The sequence below is a fragment of the Meriones unguiculatus genome, chromosome 21, assembly GCF_030254825.1.
Source record: "Meriones unguiculatus strain TT.TT164.6M chromosome 21, Bangor_MerUng_6.1, whole genome shotgun sequence".
Classification (NCBI taxonomy): Eukaryota; Metazoa; Chordata; class Mammalia; order Rodentia; family Muridae; genus Meriones; species Meriones unguiculatus.
The window spans coordinates 22,704,137-22,724,581 of record NC_083368.1 but is presented as its reverse complement, the minus strand read 5'-3'; the positions used below and the strand labels follow the sequence as shown (position 1 = coordinate 22,724,581).

The 20,445-nt window shown below is 35.8% G+C and overlaps 1 protein-coding gene across 7 annotated transcripts in view; it reads right to left on the bottom strand.

The window, feature by feature from the left end:
• The window catches only part of Cd36 (CD36 molecule), an 87,527-nt gene that overhangs the window by 42,897 nt on the left and 24,185 nt on the right, over positions 1-20,445 (bottom strand). Inside the window, exons 1-2 of one of the 7 annotated variants that reach the window (XM_021661912.2) lie at positions 16,309-16,446; positions 1,220-1,273 (exon numbers count right to left, since the gene is read on the bottom strand). The gene's annotated coding sequence lies outside the window, so the exon portion shown is untranslated. Of the gene's footprint in view, positions 1-1,219; positions 1,455-6,760; positions 6,785-15,620; positions 15,748-16,308; positions 16,454-20,445 lie in introns of those variants that run through there. The other 6 variants (XM_060374239.1, XM_060374237.1, XM_060374238.1 and 3 more) reach the window with 6 other exon arrangements.

The following is a 20,445-nucleotide window of genomic DNA, read 5'->3' as shown; positions in this document are numbered from 1 at the left end:
AAAGGTAAGAGATGTAACTATAACTTTCAGAATGAATTTCAATGTTTTCAGTACACTCTGTACAAAACACCTCCCATTGTTAACTTTAATATTTTTCCCAGGCCACGCTGTTATCTGATAATCTGAATCTGGTTTATTGTTCTGGTTCAATAATGATTTTGATAGAAAGGGTTTTGTATTTTTGTTCACTTTTAAACTCTAAAAGACTCCTGTAAATCAGCTAGAAAATATTTTTGAAGATTTTATTTTCACGTATTGACAAAACAATATTTATAACGAATTTTCTTACATTTTTAAAAGAAATTACAAACTTTAAATTATTTAAGAAAATTATTGAAAAGTCCTAGAATCCACTCATTTGCAAAAGCATTTCAAATTTACTGTAAAGAATCTATGACATTTATCATCATTTATAAAATTAATTATAATTAGATAGTCAATTTTTCTAAAATAAGTTATCTATCCTTTAAACTCAGAATTGTAATTTGGAAAAATAACTATATCCGAAACAAACTTATTGAATTTTCAAAGGCATTAATTTTCTTTTATGGTTACATTTAAGTTGCATACTAATTTACACTAATTAAATTTTTAAGTCATTTTTTGAAGTAATCCAGTCCTGTTAGCACATAAAATACCTTTGTTCATAAAAGAAACATGCTTGGAAAATGTCCATATAATACCCACATTACTTCTAAATTTGTGGCGAAATTGTAGATTGAAAATTCAAAATGAACAGTAATGAATAGTTAACAAATTATGTAGAAGACACACTTGGTATAAGATTTACAAGTCATTTATAAAAACCAATTTCACTGTATTGATGCTCTTTAGAAATGTTTCTCATCATAATTTAAAGTAGATATCATGCTTAAATAGACAAGTTTGAGCAAAACCCAAATTAGATTATAAATCATTTTAAATATTGACACATGAATGTTGACAAATATACATGATATCAAGAATCATAAATTAAAATGCCATCGGCCAGTGAACATAATTTTCATACTATCCTGCAAAAATATAGGAAGATCCTTAAACAACACATAGTCATTCAAATGAAGCCTGGAGACTTTTAAGACAGCTGTGACTTTACTTTCTCTGTTTTTATATTTTTGGTAGAAAAAGTGTTTTCAAAGTCTATCGTCTCTTCTCATTTTAAAAGTAGAAAAACTTCTCTTTTTTTTTTTTTCATTTAAAGAAAAGAGATAAAACTTACCTTGGAAAGGTTAAGGAACCATGCACCAATTGCTCCAAGCATTCCAGAAGGCAGCTGTGAAAAAGAAAAGGTCCTCAGCAGAAAATCCCTACCCTCAAGTCTTCATTACTTATGTGTGTGAGAGTTGAAATAAGCTTTAAAAAAATTCAATGTGAGATCCCAGTTTGTGGTTTGCTGCCAGCGGAATTGAAAAAAAAAAAATCCACACTCTGGTTAAGCTCATAGGGGTCTATTTCTGGTGAAGACCCATCACCTACATTGGAGACACTTCCCAGTTTTTTTTTTTTTTTTTTGGCCATGTTCCCATCCAAGTAAGTCAGAGGCCAGAGAACCAAAAGGAACTGAATAAGAGAACCACCCCGTCTATACTTTGTTTTCAAATGCAATTATTATTCCAGGCGCTGGACTGAAACAAGGGCAAAAGTAAATTAGGGAACTCACTTGGTGTCACAAATAAGCTTGCAAATCTCAGCTCACTAAATGAAAAGAAGAGTACTTTTCTGTACTGGAGAGCATGAACCTGAGGTGCTCTCAGATTCATAATTTGGAAAAATAATTGGAAACTGTCAATCAACAGGACGACAAGCAGACCTTAACAAAAGGAAATGGACCATTGTTCTAGCTGGAAGTTCTTAACTATTTATCATTTTTTCTTGCTGTTAATTTTGCTGAAATTTCATGAGGATGGTGAAATGCTTATCAAAAAAAAAAAAAAAAAAATAGCCTAACTCTATATCTCCATCCAAAACAGAACCAGCAAGTAACACACAAATCCAATTACTACTGCACACAGTGTCTCAGTGCAAAAAGTGTATGTACCACAATCACTTTCCGTGGAAGTAATTATGCTTGTCCCTAACTAAAACAGGAGACCTTGTACTCTGGGAAAAGCAAGATTACAATGTGAAGACTTCTCTCAACAAAGATACCAGTACCAAATGGGCAAAACCTTCCTAAGATTATCCTGGACTAGAGCTGGCAACCTCACTAGAAAGCTATCTCCAGCTTTCCTGAAATAAATCAGCCTAAAAGTCAAGTCACGGGCAGGAATATATTTAGCCCACAAGCTCAGGTTTACACGGGTCCTCGGCTTTCGACTGTGCCTGCTGTCCCTGTGGGTGTGTCACACTGGCCGAGTTCCCTGTCACTTACAGACGTGAAATGTCACTGGATAAAAACCGTAAGCTCCCTTTGGCCTTAAACTTTGCTGTGTTTTCCTGGGTGATTGTGCCAATACATTCATTTAAGTATTAACAAGAGGTCATTAAAAAAGGTTTACTGGGGTTTTCACTTTGACTTCAGACTACTGGCTTGGCATAAAGCGGAAACTATCTTGTATATACTCAATATAAATTAAGTGTTCTTTTTGATATGGGAAGAGTTATTTACAGCACAGGACACCATAGGCAATCTTCTTATGACTGTGACCATTTTATCCCCATTGCATGCTATGACAAGAGAAAATTTTAAAAAATTTTAATAAATAAAGAATATTTTAATAAATATTTTGACTGAAGTTGTATATTATCTAAATATTTATTGTGAACTTCAATGTTTTTGATATAAAACTTTTTTCTCAAATTTAATTCTCATGCTTATAAATACCAACATGACAATCCAGAGATAGTTTTCAGTAAAAGGATAGCTAAGGTCAGTATTTTTTTCTTATAACCAAACAATTTTTATTAATTTTCAAAGAAATACAATTAATTTTCTCCTTTTACCTAGATTTATCTTTTTTCCTTATTAATTTTTATTTTTTTTATATTAATCACAGGTGATTTACCTTGTATCCCAGCCGTAGCCCCCTCCCTCATTCTTTCCCAACCCCACCCTCCCTCCCTCATCTCCTCCCTGCCCCTTTCCAAGTCCACTGATAGAGGAGGTTCTCCTCCCCTTCCATCAGATCCTAACTTATCAGGTATTTTCAGGATTGGCTGCCATGTCCTCCTCTGTAGTCTAGTAAGACTGATCCTCCCTCAGGGACCATATATGGATATAACCTAGAACCTTTGCTCAGATGTAGCCCATGGTAGCTCAGTATCCAAGTGGGTTTCCCTAGTAAGGGGGACAGGGTCTATTTCTAACATGAACTCAATTACTAGCTCCTTTACCTCTCCACATCCCCCCAAGGGAGGATCAGCCTTGCTAGAACACAGAGGAGGATAAGGTCAGTCTTAAAGAGAATATTTTAACAATATTAACAAGAGTGACACATCATGATGAAAATACGAACAGTAAAAGAAAAAAAGATTTTCTGAAAATAGATGCATAAATGTGTATGGAATTCACTTGGAATGTATTTTAATGAGCAATCTAATGTTATCTACAACTTGGAGAACAAAATGTCACATTGAGCAGGCCAAAGAGCCAAATTTACATTCTTAGAGGTCACTGATGAATCTTCAAGCCCATAGTCAACAGTGCTTCTATTCCAGACACAGAAAGCACACAGTGGAATCATAGTCACGCCATGAATTTTCAAGAAAAAAAACAACTTGAGCAGTAAGATAGCATATACTATGGTCATTTAAGAACAAAGACTTGGGTTGGTTTTCATCATATTGTGTATCAGTACAGGTCTATGTGTCCGTATATGCAAATGTATGTGGTGGATAGGGACAACTATGGGTATTATTCCTCTCCAGGTGCTGTCCACTTTTTCGTTGTTGCTTGATGAGACGAGGTCTTTCACTGGCATCAGGGACTCAGTGACTATGCTAGGATGCTTGGCCATAATGCTCCAAGTATCTGCCTGTCTCCACCTCCAAAGCACTGGGAATAAAAACATCAGGCCCGGGCTTCTTACATGCATTCTGGGAATGCAGTTCAGATCCCCAAGCATTTTACTGACTGAGCCATCTCTCACGAAGCCTAGGTTTTCATCCTTAAATATCATTGAACCACAGTATTGTCAGCCAATGTGTTCTACAAGAAGTATACCTAGTCTTTAGATATCTACTACAACAATGAACAAACAGATAGAATGGCAGATTAGCAATACCAATGGGCATAAATTATCTAAGGCCCAAAGTTTTTGGGAAGTCCTATCACTCTGGGAACACGAGTCGGAGGTAAATTTGAATTTTGTTCTTGGTAGGTGTGATTTAACTTGAGTGTACATCAGGAATTAGATAACCCCTTTTGATCTTTTTTTTCTGTTTGGTTTGTTCTGAAACTTTGTCAAGTTATACGTGAAAAATATCCAATCTGTATACAGTAAGCTGACATGTTTGCCTTGTGAGGCAATTGTCAAAGCAAGATAGCTAGTGCGCCTTCTAATTTTCTCCTCTTGATCAAAGAGTGAAGAAAATTAAAAAGGAAAAGCTAATAAGTTGTGTAGGGTTCAATATGTAACAAATTCCGGAAGCTGCCTGCCAGCCGGTTTTCCATCCTCAACACTGCCATTACTGAATCCACACACCTTTATTTCTTCTTCATCTTGTTTTCCCACAGGTCCCTTACCATGGTTGGAGAAGAACTACAGCTGACATGCTCCTGTCCTGTTTATACATCAGGTAGTGTGTTTGCTCCGTGAGGAAGGGTCATGTCTATAATATCCTAGAAGCCTTCAAACACTGTCCACGCTGACTCAGAGCTTTGAGTTTTAACAATTATGTCGTCAGGCTTTGTTTTTTATTTCATGGTAAATATTTAAATAAATTTTAACCTCTTTTCTGAAGTATATTTACCATTTTTACTCTGACACTTTAATAATGTTTTTTTCTCTCTCCAGAAGTTATATATATATATATATATATATATGTATGTATATATATATTATTAGTAGCAAAGCAGAAAATCTTTTAACAACTGAGATTTAAAGATTTAAAAACAGGTTTAACTAAACATGTTACCCCTTTTAAAAATATTTCTTTGAACTTCAGAATTTAGTATTTTATTCAGTGATGTGTTGTCGTTTGCTTTTGCAGGTCCTGTCATGGTTACAATGTCTCTCTTTGTTTTGAGATTATGAAAATACTACCCCTTACCCAACAGTCTGACTTTTAAAAACCCTTCATAGTAGTACTTTAAAGAGCTGATTCACGAAGTTCAGCTCTTGTGAAAAGAGGAAGTGTAATCAGTTGAGTAACTCAAATATTGGGACATATTTGAGAGGCAGATGACAGATGAATTACAAGAGCTACAGAAGAATAGTCACATGACTCACACCTGACTCCCATTTGGTCACAATAGGATCTGAAACCCAGCAAGACAAAGTCCCTCTGTCACTGCTGTCTTTCACCAGTGGAAGAGGAAGCCCACAGAGTCTCTATACAGCTTCAAGCTTAATGAATAATCAGATGCCGGATATAACCATTAAAGCGTATGTTTTTGTGAAAATATGCGTTTTTGGTGATTCAGAAAAGTTGACAACTGTTTTAGAAATTTGAGTTGTTTTCTCTGACACTTCAGCAAATGAAAAGCAACATCTCTGTATAACTTGGATTTTAATTGTAGGTTGTATAGATAACAAAAATTCCTAATACTAAGATAGTCATAAACTGACAGTTGTTGACACAGTGAGCATTTAGTATCCACTAGACAGTGAACTACTTCATTTGGATTCCTTCAGTTGTCCACCATGCCACCTTACTAGCCTTTTCAGAAAAATTTAACGTCTCCAGGGTGATGTTTGCCAAAACAAAACAAAAACAAAAAACCCAAAACATTAAATCCTTTTCCTGGGGAAGAAATGATCAACGGTCCAGCTAGATAGCTTATGGATAAAATCTCTTACCATGCAGACATAAGTACCTAAATTTAATCCCTGGAAATCATGGAGAAAGCTAGAAAAAGACAGCCAAAACCTGTCCTATGGCCTTTACACATGAGCCATGGTAGACACAAGCCCCACCCCTACCAAACTCAATAATAGCATATTAAATAAAATGGGAAATAATAAATGTATTCTTAATATCTGGTTTTATATAGCCTTTTCAAATTACATGCTGAGAAATGAAATTAAGATGATCTAATATTATATTAAGAGGAATAATATGTGCGTACACTACAAACAGTGAGCAATGAACAGGTAATAATTAATAATCAAAACAAATAAAATCGCCTGCTAATGTCCTATAAATTATATCTCAAACCATCCATTAACAAAATAACACTAAGGAAACCATTCATTACTTAATGTTCAGAGAGTAATAAAAATTATCCATGCAGGCATATTTTACACCTGTATATTACATGTATGCACATGTAGAATATGGGCATACATCTAGGCTTTTCAATTTCTAGCTTCTTGACTTAATGGAAGTACTGAACACATGATATATAGTGCTTGTTTCATTAAGAAACAGAACACTGAAATGTTGCAGAACAATTCTAATAAAATGATGACAAGATAAATGTCATTACTTTCTAAAGAAAGTACTTTGACATTACTTTCAAAAGAAAATTCTAAGGATCCTCTCAAAAACAAAATGCAGAATATGAAGGCACGCTGTAGCCTAACATTACCCAAATGAACCAAAAGAGAGAGTGTAACAGAAGCATCCCACATTAAAAACATAAAATAACCTTACTTACATGCTTAATAGACGCCATTGGAGGAGCAGTCGCATTAATGAGAAAGAATGAACAGAGAACACCTCTGTATTTGGGGAACCATCTCATGTGGGCATGGCTAGGTCAATATGCAAATCTCATGAAGTAATGAAAAGTATTGGCAGACCCAATTCTTACGTGAACAATTTACTAACATGACTTAACTCTCCAAGGAGAGGAAAAGAAAAGTGAATGTTAAGTTATGAAAATAAAAGCCCTAAGGAAATGTTCAATATAGTTTTTCAGAATGCAATATTTGTTCATATGGTACAAAATGAGGCCAAAAGGGTAAAAGGAGAAATAATTCAAGAGAGAGAGAGAGAGAGAGAGAGAGAGAGAGAGAGAAAACTTAAAGTACAGTGCATTCAAGTAGCAGGATGTGGCACTAATTAACAGTTAAACCAAGCATTGAGCAGGTATGTCATGAATTAAAAAGAAAAGCAGAAAAAATTATTCAGATAGTTAGCTTGAAGGTATATGTGGCAGAAAATCAAAGCATTTATTATAATTGAGGAAAAAACAAATTTTAACGCTAAGGTATTTTGTTGCAGAGCCAGGCTACAGAAGAGTTCTTGAAGTGTGGTGTTAAAAAGAAAGTTAATAAAGAATACATTAGAAAAAAATAATGGCTTAGCCTGTGCTGGCCCTTGGGTTAAACAAAATAATATGCTTTTTAGGTCTAAAATAATACAATTTAACACTGTTTAAACAGTAATAGAATTGAAGCACACAATAAATGTATTAAGACAGAAATATATGCATTTTTATTAAACATCAGATTTGGTGATTTTGTTCTATTTATTAAGCATCCTTAATGAAACCAGCCAGTCTGTGTTTAAAAAAAATTAAAAACAAAAAAAATGCGTAAATGGCATTGATATTTGTGTCTTATATTAAAAAACTCAACAGCAGCACTCAGTTTCTGAAAGAGTTAAGTACGCATACTGGCCCACAGGCAGAGCTGCTGGCTGTTTGAAGGCACGGGTAGAAACTTAATTAGACTTCCTTGTAAAGGCAAGGAAGATACATTCTAAGAAGCATCTTACCTAACAATGGCTTATTTCAAATTTCACCACATAGAAAATAATACATCTTTGATGCTTTTGGTTGCTGTTGAATGAAGAAGTGTGATCTTCCGGTCCTGATACTCAAAGAAGTACTTGGCATGACCACTGCCCTTGAGTGACACAGCGGCTTCAGATGGTAGTTTTATATATAAAACCATCTGTCAAGCCCAGTGAAAGAACGCCTCATTTCTCCAGATTGGTTCTTGAAGATCTATTCTTAGAAGAGCCAATATCTTATGTCTTTCAAAAAACTGCTACTTCTCAAAGCAAACCCTAGAGCTCTTTAAAAAGTATGCTTAGGAGACTAGGGAGTTGATTCAGCAGTCGAAGAGTACTTGCTGCTCTTGCAGAGGATCAGGATTTGGTTCCTAGCACAAACATGGTAGGTAGTTCACAACCATTCATGACTCTAATTCCAAGGGATCTGATACTCTCTTCTAATGTCCATGTGCACCAAGAACACATGCTGTGTGCATACATATATGCAACCAAAGCAGTCATACACGTACAATAAATAAATCTTGGAAAAACTGTGTGCTTATGATTTTCAATCATTCATTACATTAAACACGGGAACACCTTATACTCCAAGAATTTTTTTTTTTCAGTTTCAACAAAGTATAATCCAATACTTTGCAACTATATAGACATAGAAGGTTCATATAATGATTCTATATGAGCAAATATAATATAAGAATGTTTACATATTCATATGTGTGTATATATATCCTGAGTAAAATGTTTTTCTTGAAAGGCTATGAATCATATAGATGTGTCTATCTATCTATCTATCTATCTATCTATCTATCTATCTATCTATCTATCTATCTATCTATCTTTTTTTTTAAGTCAGGGTTTCACTATGTTGCCTTGGTTGTCCTGAAACTCATACTGTAGACCAGGCTGCCCTCGAATTCACAGAGATCCACCTGTGTCTGCCTCCCTAGTGCTGGAAGTAAAGGCATGCACCATCACCACCCGGCTCAATAAAGACTTTTACTATATTCAATACACCAAATTTTATAATTTTCAGTTTAGTTATGACTCAAGTTGTGAGATGCACATATTTAACACATGCTTTGGGTGTCTATGAAGTTCAGACATAAGTGCTTGGTTTCACACAGATTCAGATTTCAGTCTGAAAGAAATTATGGGAACTGACAAAATGTCATCAGTTTCCTAGGAATGGTTAATAAGTTGCTGAAATAATTTATTTTCTTTTCTAAATATTTCGCTAGTTACAAAAGTTGGAAGTGTTTCCTATGATATTCTGTTTTGGTTTTGCTGTTTGTTACTCCTTTTTACTTTCACTAATTCTTTGTAGAATAAGTTCTACATGTAGATGATAAGTGTTAAGTAAGTGTCTCTTTAGAATCCAACTAAATATAAAAGTTCTCAGGATATCTGATGCTAGGTGAGCATTGGTATTGTTTATATTTTATACATAGATTAGTGAGCATGTACTTTACATACATGGTTCTTACAGTCTCATAAATTGAAACTAGTAGTACATGTACATGCATACATATATTTAATATATAAACTGGTTATAATAAGAACATGTTAGAAAATGTATGTGTTGCATACTATTTATAATGTGAGCAGAAACAGCAAAATGTGATTAATAATCTGGAGAGCAGAAAGTTATTTAAATTTAAGGAACACATTAAATTTTTTTTGGATATCAACCACAGCAAATCAATAGTTCTGAAAAACCAAAAAAGAAAATAAAATACAAAGATATCTAAATGCTACAGAGATCCACCTGCCTCTGCCTCTCAAGTTCCGGGATTAAAGGACTGCACCACAACTTTCTTTTGTTTTGTAGTTTTATAAATACATCCTAGAAAGCATTAGACTCCAGATGAACAAGTGGCAAGCTCTCAGTCTATAGTGCATATATGACAGATAGATTGTAAGTTCAGAATCATCCTAAAATACAGAACTCTCCATTGCCCTGTATATGACTTGTGATAGACGTTGTTACCTGCTTGGATGAAAGAGCAGAAGAGGAAATGCTCCCTTTAGGATCTCTACAATCAAGCTGTGGGTAACGGAAATGTTACTAACTCGTCCATCCTTGTTTTATCCCTGACTGCATAGCAGCAACATAATGTTTGCTTCCAGTTATTGAGCAATGGCAATGATTCTCGGATTTCACTCTGTGGACTACACAGAAGGAATCATCGTTCTGTCTCTTTGAGGTAGGTTTAGGCATCATGAATCCTGTGTTTACGCCAGCATCTGTCAACCTCACGGTGGCTGTCCCCTCCCATACTCCTAAACGTAAATTTTCTCTTTTCTTTCTGGTTATAACTTAAGTAAACAGTGGCCAGTTGTAGAACATTATGAACTATGGAATGTCACCTTCAAGTGACTCTACAAGTGAGCAAGTTCTGTGACTTTTGTACTGCTTAAGGAGAACAAAGGTCATGGACTTTTAGGACACGGGTTTGTTTTCTGGGCTCTGGAGGCCCACAGTAGTTGGCATTCTGTAGTTAGCTATATTAACCATTCTGTTCTCTAATGCCTCCGGCTCGTGGGTGAGAGTGTAAGGTGAGATGCTTGTGGAATCAGAGTATGTTTTGTGGTGTGCTGTGATATTGTCTCTGTTAGAAACATGGTGTTTTGGTGTTCAGACTGTATATCCTAAAGATGTTACATATTTTTTCCAAGCTCAGTGTATAAGGCTAGTGACACCATCCTCCATTTGTTGTAAGAACTAAAAATATTTTCTGGATGTGATCCAAGATTATTGCTAGGCCTGTTTTTCCTCTCGTTTTCAACAGTCCCCTGGGGAAAATTTTGATAATCACAGTAGTTGGAGGGAAGAGGATAAGGGTAAGTAAATATTGGAAGTGAAATAAATCAATGAATTAAACACAGTAATCATGTTTTGTTTTGTTTTGTTTTGTTTTGTTTTGTTTTGGCAAACCTATTAAAACCCATAAGGATGAGTATGTCAGAAGAAGACAGAATCCATAGAATGTTTCCAGAATGGTCTCAGCTCTTTAACTTTTTCCTGTCTTAGTTGTCTTACATTCACCGAGTTCTTGTTTATTTTTGACTCTTTGATATCCTGTTTGGGATTTAATTTTCATTCAAAATGACAGCTGCTTTTAAGTACATGACTTTGGGATTGCATCCAACCCAATATATTGCAATTCCACATACATGAGCACAAGTTCTTAGGTTAGAGGAAACCACAAGTTCCTGTGGTCCTTGACTCCTTTTATAGATATGCCCATTTTATCAGTTTAACAGATGTTTCTATTTTACTGCTTCCAGTGGCAACTCACCACCTCTAAACAATGTGAAATGTGTTTCAGCCCAAACTGCAGTGTATTCTGCTGCTTCCTCTCTCGACCTCACACACGTCATTCTGTTGTATAAACTAATGTGAAATGCTTCAAATGACCAAAACTAAAAATTGAACAAAAGCATTGAATTTGTGTTATTTGCCGAGCACTTTCTGGCTCATCAGCTATGTAACTTTGGTAAAGGAAACACACTGTGGTAATATATTCTTTTATGAATTTTGGTGCAAATCAATGATTTTTATTTATAAAACGACTGTCCACAACTAAATACATTGTGTTTTCATCTAATCCTATGTAAATAAAACTAGGATGAAATAATGGCATATAATTTATTTTAGAAGAACCTAATGCATGACTGTGTTTTGAAGAATTTGATTTACTTTATAAAGGTGAACCTTGATCTATACATTTTACTAAGTTAATTATCACTACTCAGTAAGTCATAAACTTTAAAAAAATATTTCAATATTTTAAGACTTTTCTAGATAAAAGAAAGTTCATAGCAAGTTTTCCAAATTAACATCCTCAGACCTGTCACAAAGTAATTTAGACCTTGCAGTTCTGAAAGTCACGTGCTGCTTGCTATCTTGCAGAAATGACCTTTGATACTGTGGGAAGTACTGTCAAAATTTTCCCTTTTGAATACATGTGTGTGCATGCAGCTGCTCCTCCATGTGAGAGTGAGCTAGAAATTTATGTTGTGTGTCCTCATCAATTGTGGTCCACATCACTTTTTGGGAAAGGGTCTTTCATCGAATGTAAAACTCGTGGATTCTGCCAGGCTGGCTGGAACATAGCTAAAAGTGTTCGCTTGTCTCTTATTCTCTAGTGTTGGGATTGCAAAGGTGCACTACTGTGCTGCCTTTTTGCCTGGGTGTTGGGGATCTGAACCGCAGTCCTCATGGTTGCACAGAGGAACTTCTTCAGCCTGATCGGGTGTCCTTAAACAGACAAAAAATAACCTAATTTGTAAATGATCGTTTAATTCATCTTGTGGGATGAGGAAGAGTGTTTAAAATGATGTTTCTTTTTTCTTTTTGAAACAGAATGAAAAAGAGAAACATATCCGTATATATAGATATATAGAATTCTATAATATACACAATATATAGGTAGTAATACATAATAAAAGACCATATGACTACATTGTATAATTCTATGTATACTTACAACACTTGAGTGTCTCTGCCATAGAACTTGTGCATCCTCAAGTTCAATGTATGGGTAGCAAGGTAGAAGATCACAAAACAAGTCTTTGTAACATATTCACTGGAAATTATTTTTGTATTTTGTACCAAATATCCTAGTGTTTGAAACAGTAACCAAAACATAATTTGGGGCAAACTTCTGCTGAACGAAGGGTAAATAGCTTAGTATGTATGCACTTAAAAAGAAGCACAATCATATTAAATAGTTGCCTTTTCCAGTTATCTGATACAAAAATTTAGAAGAATAATAACTTCCTAGATGTAAATCTTTTGGTTTAGCAGACATTAAGCATGCAGTGCGACCAATCACCAGTGCAGTCTGGCTAAACCAAACACTGAATGTGTTAAATATATACCATAGGCTTACTCCACATGAGAAAATATTTTTATATGTAGTAAAAGGGTTTCCAGTCTATATGATATTTGTTACATAATTACACTGCACAAATGAATGACATTCTCCTATGAAATGCTTTCCCTAAATATTTCAGATGATCTTGTGTGCCAATTCTATCAAAGACATCTATAAAAGAAGGCTTCATATCGATAGGAGTGAAAATGAGTTTCAAGATGTCAGGCAGAAAGAAACATGGCCCCCATGCAATATGAAAGTTTTGATGGCATGAAAGAGGTGGCAGCTATATCAGCTCTTTGAATCTATTAGCTGAGTAGTGGTGACACATTTCCTTAATCCCAGCACTCAAGATGCAGAGGCCATTGGATCTCTGTCAATTTGAGGCCAGCCTGGTTTACAGAGCTTGTTTTAGGACAGCCAGGGCTACAAAGAGAAACCCTGTTTCAAACAAACAAACAAAAGTATGCAAACTTTATTGTAAACTGGTAACAAGCTAAACATTGACTGTCAAATGGGAGGGAACTTTGGGAGGAAATGGGAGGAGCAGAGGGTGGGAAAACTGTAATCAGAATATATTGTCTAAATTTTATGAGAAATTTCATTATTTTATTTTATTTTATTTTGTGTTTTGGAGACAGAGTTCTTCTGGTTAGCATTGGCTGTTCTGGAACTTGCTCTATAACCAGGCTGGCTTGGAACTTAGATCTGCCTGCCTCTGCCTCCCAAGTGCTGGGATTAAAGGAGTGTACCACCATAGCCCAGCTAAGAACCTATATTTTTAAATATGGGAGGGGGGATGTTTATGTAATGCATGATTTACTTATTGAATGTTCATTGGAATCTTAAAGAGCTCTAGGTTAGGGTTTCAAAGGATGAAGTTAATTCCAGGGAAGCAGCCTAAAGTTCTATGTTTATACTCGTACCCATCTGTGAGCTGAAGCTTATTGCCATCTACAGAGACGCCATCTAGCTGAGCTAAAATACTAAGCAATGCACAGACATTGACTATTTGCAGAATCACAAATATGAAAAAGTACTAATTGTGGCATTTTCTGTGAAAACTTGAGTCAAATTGCTTCTTCTCTCAAGAGAAATGTTAACAGGATGAACCCTTAAATATCAAAACAAAAGCCATAAATGATAATACCCAGGAGAAAAGAACAGTAAATAGAGCCTTGTGGCGTCTTGTCTCAGGAGAGCCTCTTCTTCTGCCTCTTGATAGTGATAAACACCGAGTCAGAATTAATACAGAGATAAGCCAAGAACACAACCAGCATAGGAAGAGGTACCAGCAAGAACACAGCCTCTACATGGTATAAATGTAGAACAATGAAGCTGCTCTTCAAATCTAATAGCAGAGCCACAGAAAAACCCCAGCCCCATAAACACACTGCTGTGACAAACTACACAAATTACATTATGTTATTAAATTAAGATCTTAAGGAGAATTCTTATAACAGTATATTCTCTCTCTAGATATAGAATATATATATATATATATATATATATATATATATATATAGTGAGGATGATAAAATAGCAAACAGACATCTCAAATTTGAAATAAAACAGAAACTGGATTAAAAATCAATTTCATGTATATATATACATATATAGATATATTTATATATATAAGCTATCATAAAATTTTCACATTTGAATCTATCGACATACCATTTATCATGACTGCATAAATAATAAGAATACTGAGAATACAGAAGGTATTACATGAATATTCTTACCCACAAAATATGGAGACTTAGCAGAATGCCAGCCAAGTTTGCATTCACTGATAACTTGGGTTGTCATGGCAAGCTCATAGTCGCTGAGTTTCTAGGCAACCTCAGGCTCCACAGACTGCATATACTTAGGACTCCACTAATCTTTCATCATCTTTAGAGAACGAATACCACTATTGTGGTACCAAGTTCAGCCACGGATTTCTTAACTATCTAGTAGATCAGTGACCCTCAAAGGTCCCCTGTGTGGGTATACTTGTCCACGACACAGTATTTGTACCAGGAATTCTGTGAATATTTACACACTAAGTGCATAAAATTAAGTATAGAAAATTATCAGTATTTCAGAGAAGTATTCATTCAACAAACAAGATGAAACACAACATCTAGCTCTTTAGAGAGAGTCAATTACATAATTCTAAAACTAATAAATTTACTGCATTTAATATAAAATGTTTTGTAGCATGCTATACATTATATCACTTCAATTTGTATTTAGTAATTACAGTTTTAGGTAAGCTGGATCATATAAAGTAAAAATTATCTGATATTGTGGAAGTATAGCATATCTACAATATATAAGTAATACATTTAGGTGCCCAGGAGACAAAGAATTGCACAGATCTAGAAGCAAGCACAGCCGTGATTTGGAGGACACAAGTGTTAGCATTTTCTCTTCCAAACGTATTCATCCCTGTATTACCCCAGTGCCTACTGAGGCTAACTAGTCCTGCTGCCCTGAATTTTAATTCCCTAGGCAGTATTGCCAACCATTTAATACAACCACAGGAAATCTGTTCAAATATTGCTACAGAGTATTGCATCACAATATAAATTAAAACATCAAACATCAGTTAGGAGAATGAATGTATGTTACCAATAAAGCAATTGTGTCTTCAATTTTGCTTAATTCCAACACCTGGTTTTGTATACTTTCTATACAACCAAATTATTACCATGAAAACATCTTATTTTAGTGATTTGCAGATTGAAAACTTTTATTTAATTTTAGTATTTTAGTGTTATTCATGTTCCCTCCTGACCATTTCATCAATGTATCAGTCGCTTATGTTAAATGAATTACATTGCAGTGATGAAACATCTAACTTGAGAAAAAAAAAAAAAAAAAAAAAAAACAAAGTTGCAAAATCACCTCTCAAATAGTTTACTTAGATGACCGGCTGACTTGTGCTGTGCCAGGAAAGCCAGCAGCAGGACTGTCTGTGACCTCTGTTTATTATTATCAGCCACCAGAAGCAGGAAAAGACATATTCTTCTTTCTGAAAGATTACAAGACAACCACACTGCCGCAAAATCTTAATAGGCTAAAACTTCAGTTATAATATTTATTGTGATTCTTTCTTTAGAAAGAAAAAGACAATCTGCATTTAACAGTCTTCTTAGGATAGATGGGTAGATAGACAGATGATAGATAATAAAGAGGTGTACATAAATATACCTTTTAATCCCATTAAGATGTGCCTTGGATTCAACAGGTATATATACATATATTAACATTTGAATAATTTTGAATATTTCTGAATTCTCTTATATCATTTAGTAACATAGTAACTAGCGAGATTACAGTAAAAATAGTAGAGTTGACAAAGTACCTATTTTATTTCTTAATTAAAAGTTTAACAGGATATTTGAATGTATATAATACTTTCTACTTTTTCCTCTCTCTGTGGGAAGAAGAGAAAAACCCAGTTATACCCTAAACTGTACAAGAACAAGCAAATAATCCCATCAAAGTAAGAGGTTTTAGTTTTGCAGGCACAAGTTTGATCATCAAATCTTTAGTCTACATAATTTGCACTTAATTACACAGAAGTAATTACCAGTTAGAAGTCCGATGGCAGAGTGCAAGGCCACAACGTTTAAAGGAACTGTCAAAATGCAGTTGCAAGGTTAGAGAGTCACATTGATAACTCCGGTCCTGTTTGCCCCAAGTGCTGGGTCAAATCGCAGCTGCTCACCACACAGCCCCACCTCCAAGTATCCAAGAATGGGTGTGGGATTTTGATTGACACTCCGCTGCGGCAGGGAAGCTTCTAAACCAAAGTAAACCTTGGCACCCAGCGTTTGCTAACCTGTCTAGCTTGAAAATGAACTGCTCTTAAAAAAGAAAGAAAGAAAGAAAGAAAGAAAGAAAGAAAGAAAGAAAGAAAGAAAGAAAGAAAGAAAGAAAGAGAAAAGAAAAGAAAAGAAAAGAAAAGAAGGAAGGAAGGAAATAAGAAAAGAAGGAAGGAATGAAGGGAGAAAGAAAGAATTACTCTTTGGAGTTTCAAAAAACAGAGCAACGGATACACCTCCAGGGAAAACTGCACTTACATCCTCACAGCAAGTCCCTTGACAGAAGTCTCCTGCCTAAGGCACACAGGTGTCATAGGCATATGTAGGACATTATACCCAGAATATTTATCTCAGAAAGACACGAGCATTTGTCTTTGAGATGAAGAACACTACATTCAAGGATAGCATTGCTTGTGAGGAGAGCACTGGATTAAGCCATGTAAAACTACCAAGCTCAGACTTAAGATAATTTTGATCCTCACATACACCATTAAAGATGATATTTGGTGAGTCTAATCTGTATGCCTCTATCTATCTATATATGTATGCAGCAAATAATTCATTTCACATATATCAAGTAAATATGAAACATAAAGATACTGTAAAACACCTGCTCATTATAGTATATGTTAAATAAGTCCAGGTATTAATGATATTTCTCCATAATCATTCAAGGCTATACATCTCCAAGAATTGGTGTTGACAACATTCTTCCTTGTGGGTTCATTTATCATGTGAACCCTTTGTGCTCAGAACACAGCCAGGACGAAAGAAACACGTATCTATGGCAAATTGTTGTGTAATAAGTATCACTGCACTTCTCCACGAGGCATAAGAGAGTCCAGTCTGATCTTATGAAGAGCAAATGTTCCCTGGCTTAGAGCATTCAGTCTAGAGCCAGTTACCTAGAATTCCATCTTTCGTTATTTAGTTATCTCCCTCTCCCCACAAGACTGATATCATGACATGAAGCATGAGCTTTTCACTGGAGAAATGAACAAATTCAAAGCTTTATGAATTGAATAGAAATATTACTAAACCCCACCCTCACATGTCAGCATTTTAAAAAAGCAGGGTTGTCAAAAGCTTTTCTGGGGCTGCCCTTGTGTTTTATGGCAGTCATGACTGCCAGTGATCAGGTCAGTTATCTACAGTTAGATAAGTACATACCTTAGAAGAACTGCCATTTCTTGAATCTGCTAACACAGCCAAGCCTATCTACTGACAGCTTCTGTCAAACCTTGCTGTGCTTAGAAAGTTTCTAGTATCTCACTTTGGAGACACGCATCTTATGCTTGGGAGACTATGTACCTAAGATTTGCTGGCTTTGGGGCCTGAGAGAGGCTGAATAGGTTGTGTTCTTGCTTCCTGAGTATCAAATCCTGGGCTTGACACCTAACATGGTATAAAACGGGACGATGTTGCTTTTCTGTAGTTTTAGCACAGTCAGTGGAGATGGAAGCGTGGTGACCAGAATCAGAGGCTCCAGGTAATTCTCAGCTTTATAGTGAACTCAGTGATAATACAGAGTATGAGCAATTCTCTCTCTCTCAAAACCAAACAAACAAACATTCGTAAAATGAAGAACAGGAACTCCTAGAGAAAATGAGGTGTCTTGATTGTCATAAAATCCACATTTATACAGACATGAACACTTGTTACTGCAGCCCACAACCCTTCTCATCCAGTCTACCTGTGATACATGCAGTCTTTTCTCATTGTCCTAACACTACAGGAGGTAACAAAGCTGTGGCAACTCATTGTCTATTCGTGATCATGTAATAGGGGAGCCTTCAGATGTCCAAAAATCGAGAAACACTTCAAAGTCCATTCATGATGCTGAAAGCCCACTGAATGCATTGCCTTATTCCCGAACTGGCATGTTCTCCTTTTGTTCTCTCTCTTGTCCTGTTATATCCAAGTTTCTGCCCCACGCAGAAAGCATTGCTCTCGTTTTCTGTGCATGTTATTATTTCTTTTGGTTTTGGTGACACAAATTCACTTTATCCACACTTCCACAATAATTTACATATCTTTGGGTTTTCTATGCATTGTCAACTGCACTCAGTTGCTAGAAGGGCATTAATCAGCTTAAACTTTTCATTTCAGTAGGTTTTAAAACGTTTATTTATTTTTGTATAAATTACAGCTTATTCACTTTGTATCCTAGCTGTAGCCCCTTCCCTCCTCCCCTCCCAATCCCACCCTTCCTCCCTTATCTTCTCCCATGCCCCTCCCGAAGTTCACTGTTGAGGAGTTCCTCCTCCCTTTCCCTCTGACCTAAAGAAGCTGAACAAGAGGAAGGACCCAGGGTAAGATGATCAATCCTCACTCAGAAAAGCAAACGGGATAGATGTCAGAAGAGGAAGAAACCAGGGAAGAGGACAGAAACCTACCACAGAAGGTCTTTGAAAGACTCTACCCAACAAGGTATCAAAGCAGATGCTAAGACACATAACCAAACTTTGGGCAGAGTGCAGGGAATCTTATGAAAGAAGGGGGAGATATAAGGACCTGGAGAGGACAGGAGCTACACAAGGAGAGCAACAGGACCAAAAAATCTGGGCACAGGAGTCTTTTCTGAGACTGATACTCCAACCAAAGACCATGCATGGAAATAACCTAGAACACTTGCACAGATGTAGCCCATGGCAGCTCAGTGCCCAAGTGGGTTCCTTAGTAATGGGAACAGGGACTGTCTCTGAGATGAACTCAGTGGCTGGCTCTTTGATCACCCCCCGCTGAGCGGGGAGCAGCCTGTCAAGCCACAGAGGAGGACAATGCAGGCAGTTCTGATGAGACCAGATAGGCTAAGGCCAGAGGGTTTTATATTTTTAACTGAGAAGTTCTTTGAAATATTTGAAATTAATCTGCTTCAGTTGATATACCCTGGATCATTCTCCTTATATGATACAACTGAAATTCCAGAAAAATATTTGCAAGTAGTCAAATACATACTTACATATTACCATGAATTTGTTGCTAGGCCAAATTTTTTCCCAGGTCTCCATATATGGAAAACAAACAAACAAACAAACAAAAACCTTTCTATTTAGTCTGAGCCACAGATTTTAGAGTGATAACTGATACAAGGACAAGAATTAGAAAGTTGACTATATATAATATTAATAGTAGTAATATGAAAAAAGAAAGATTAAATCGGTATATCTGGTTAATATGTGATATTTAAAAATTAGTGAGAAAACTTAAGGTTATTTAATATAAGAGCAACCTTCTAGCTCATATCTAAATCTTTTCTGTCTGTCAGTGCAAAGTTCTTAGCAGGTTTTTCCTGTAGGAACTATGTTTTAGGACTGTTCTCATTATCATCATAGGCAGATTACAATTAAAATAACAAACTACTCTTTGTTCATTTGGTCATAAGAAACTAATATTTCTTGCCATTTTCTAAGAAAGCAGCCATTTCTATCCCCGATCCAGAGTATATAAAAGGAGATAAGTTGCTAATGGAAACGAGTTTAAAGATAAACTTGTTCATAAAGTACACACACAAGGAGTGTGCCAACAGAAAGTAGGCAGTAATACAACCTAATAGCGGCTGACATCTAGGACAAGGCACAGAGCAGGGGCGCGTGGCCTCTTTCCCTGAATGAGTCAGGGGTCAACCAGTTGTCACCTGTCAGTGCAGAGGAGGGGTGGAGGAAGAAGGCATTTCACCATGCCCAGAGGGATTTAGAAACCTCTGCAGAACTTCCCAAGAAGGAAAAAAAAAATTTTTTTTGTGGCTTCAGAATAATTGAGAGACTGGTCATTTTAAATTAACCAAGCACCCAGTTCAGGCGCTGTTAGAAATAACATGTGTGTTTCACTATAAAATTTAAAAGGAATTAGTATCAGCCTGCTAAATATGCTAACTTCATGTAAAAAAAAAAATTGTCTCA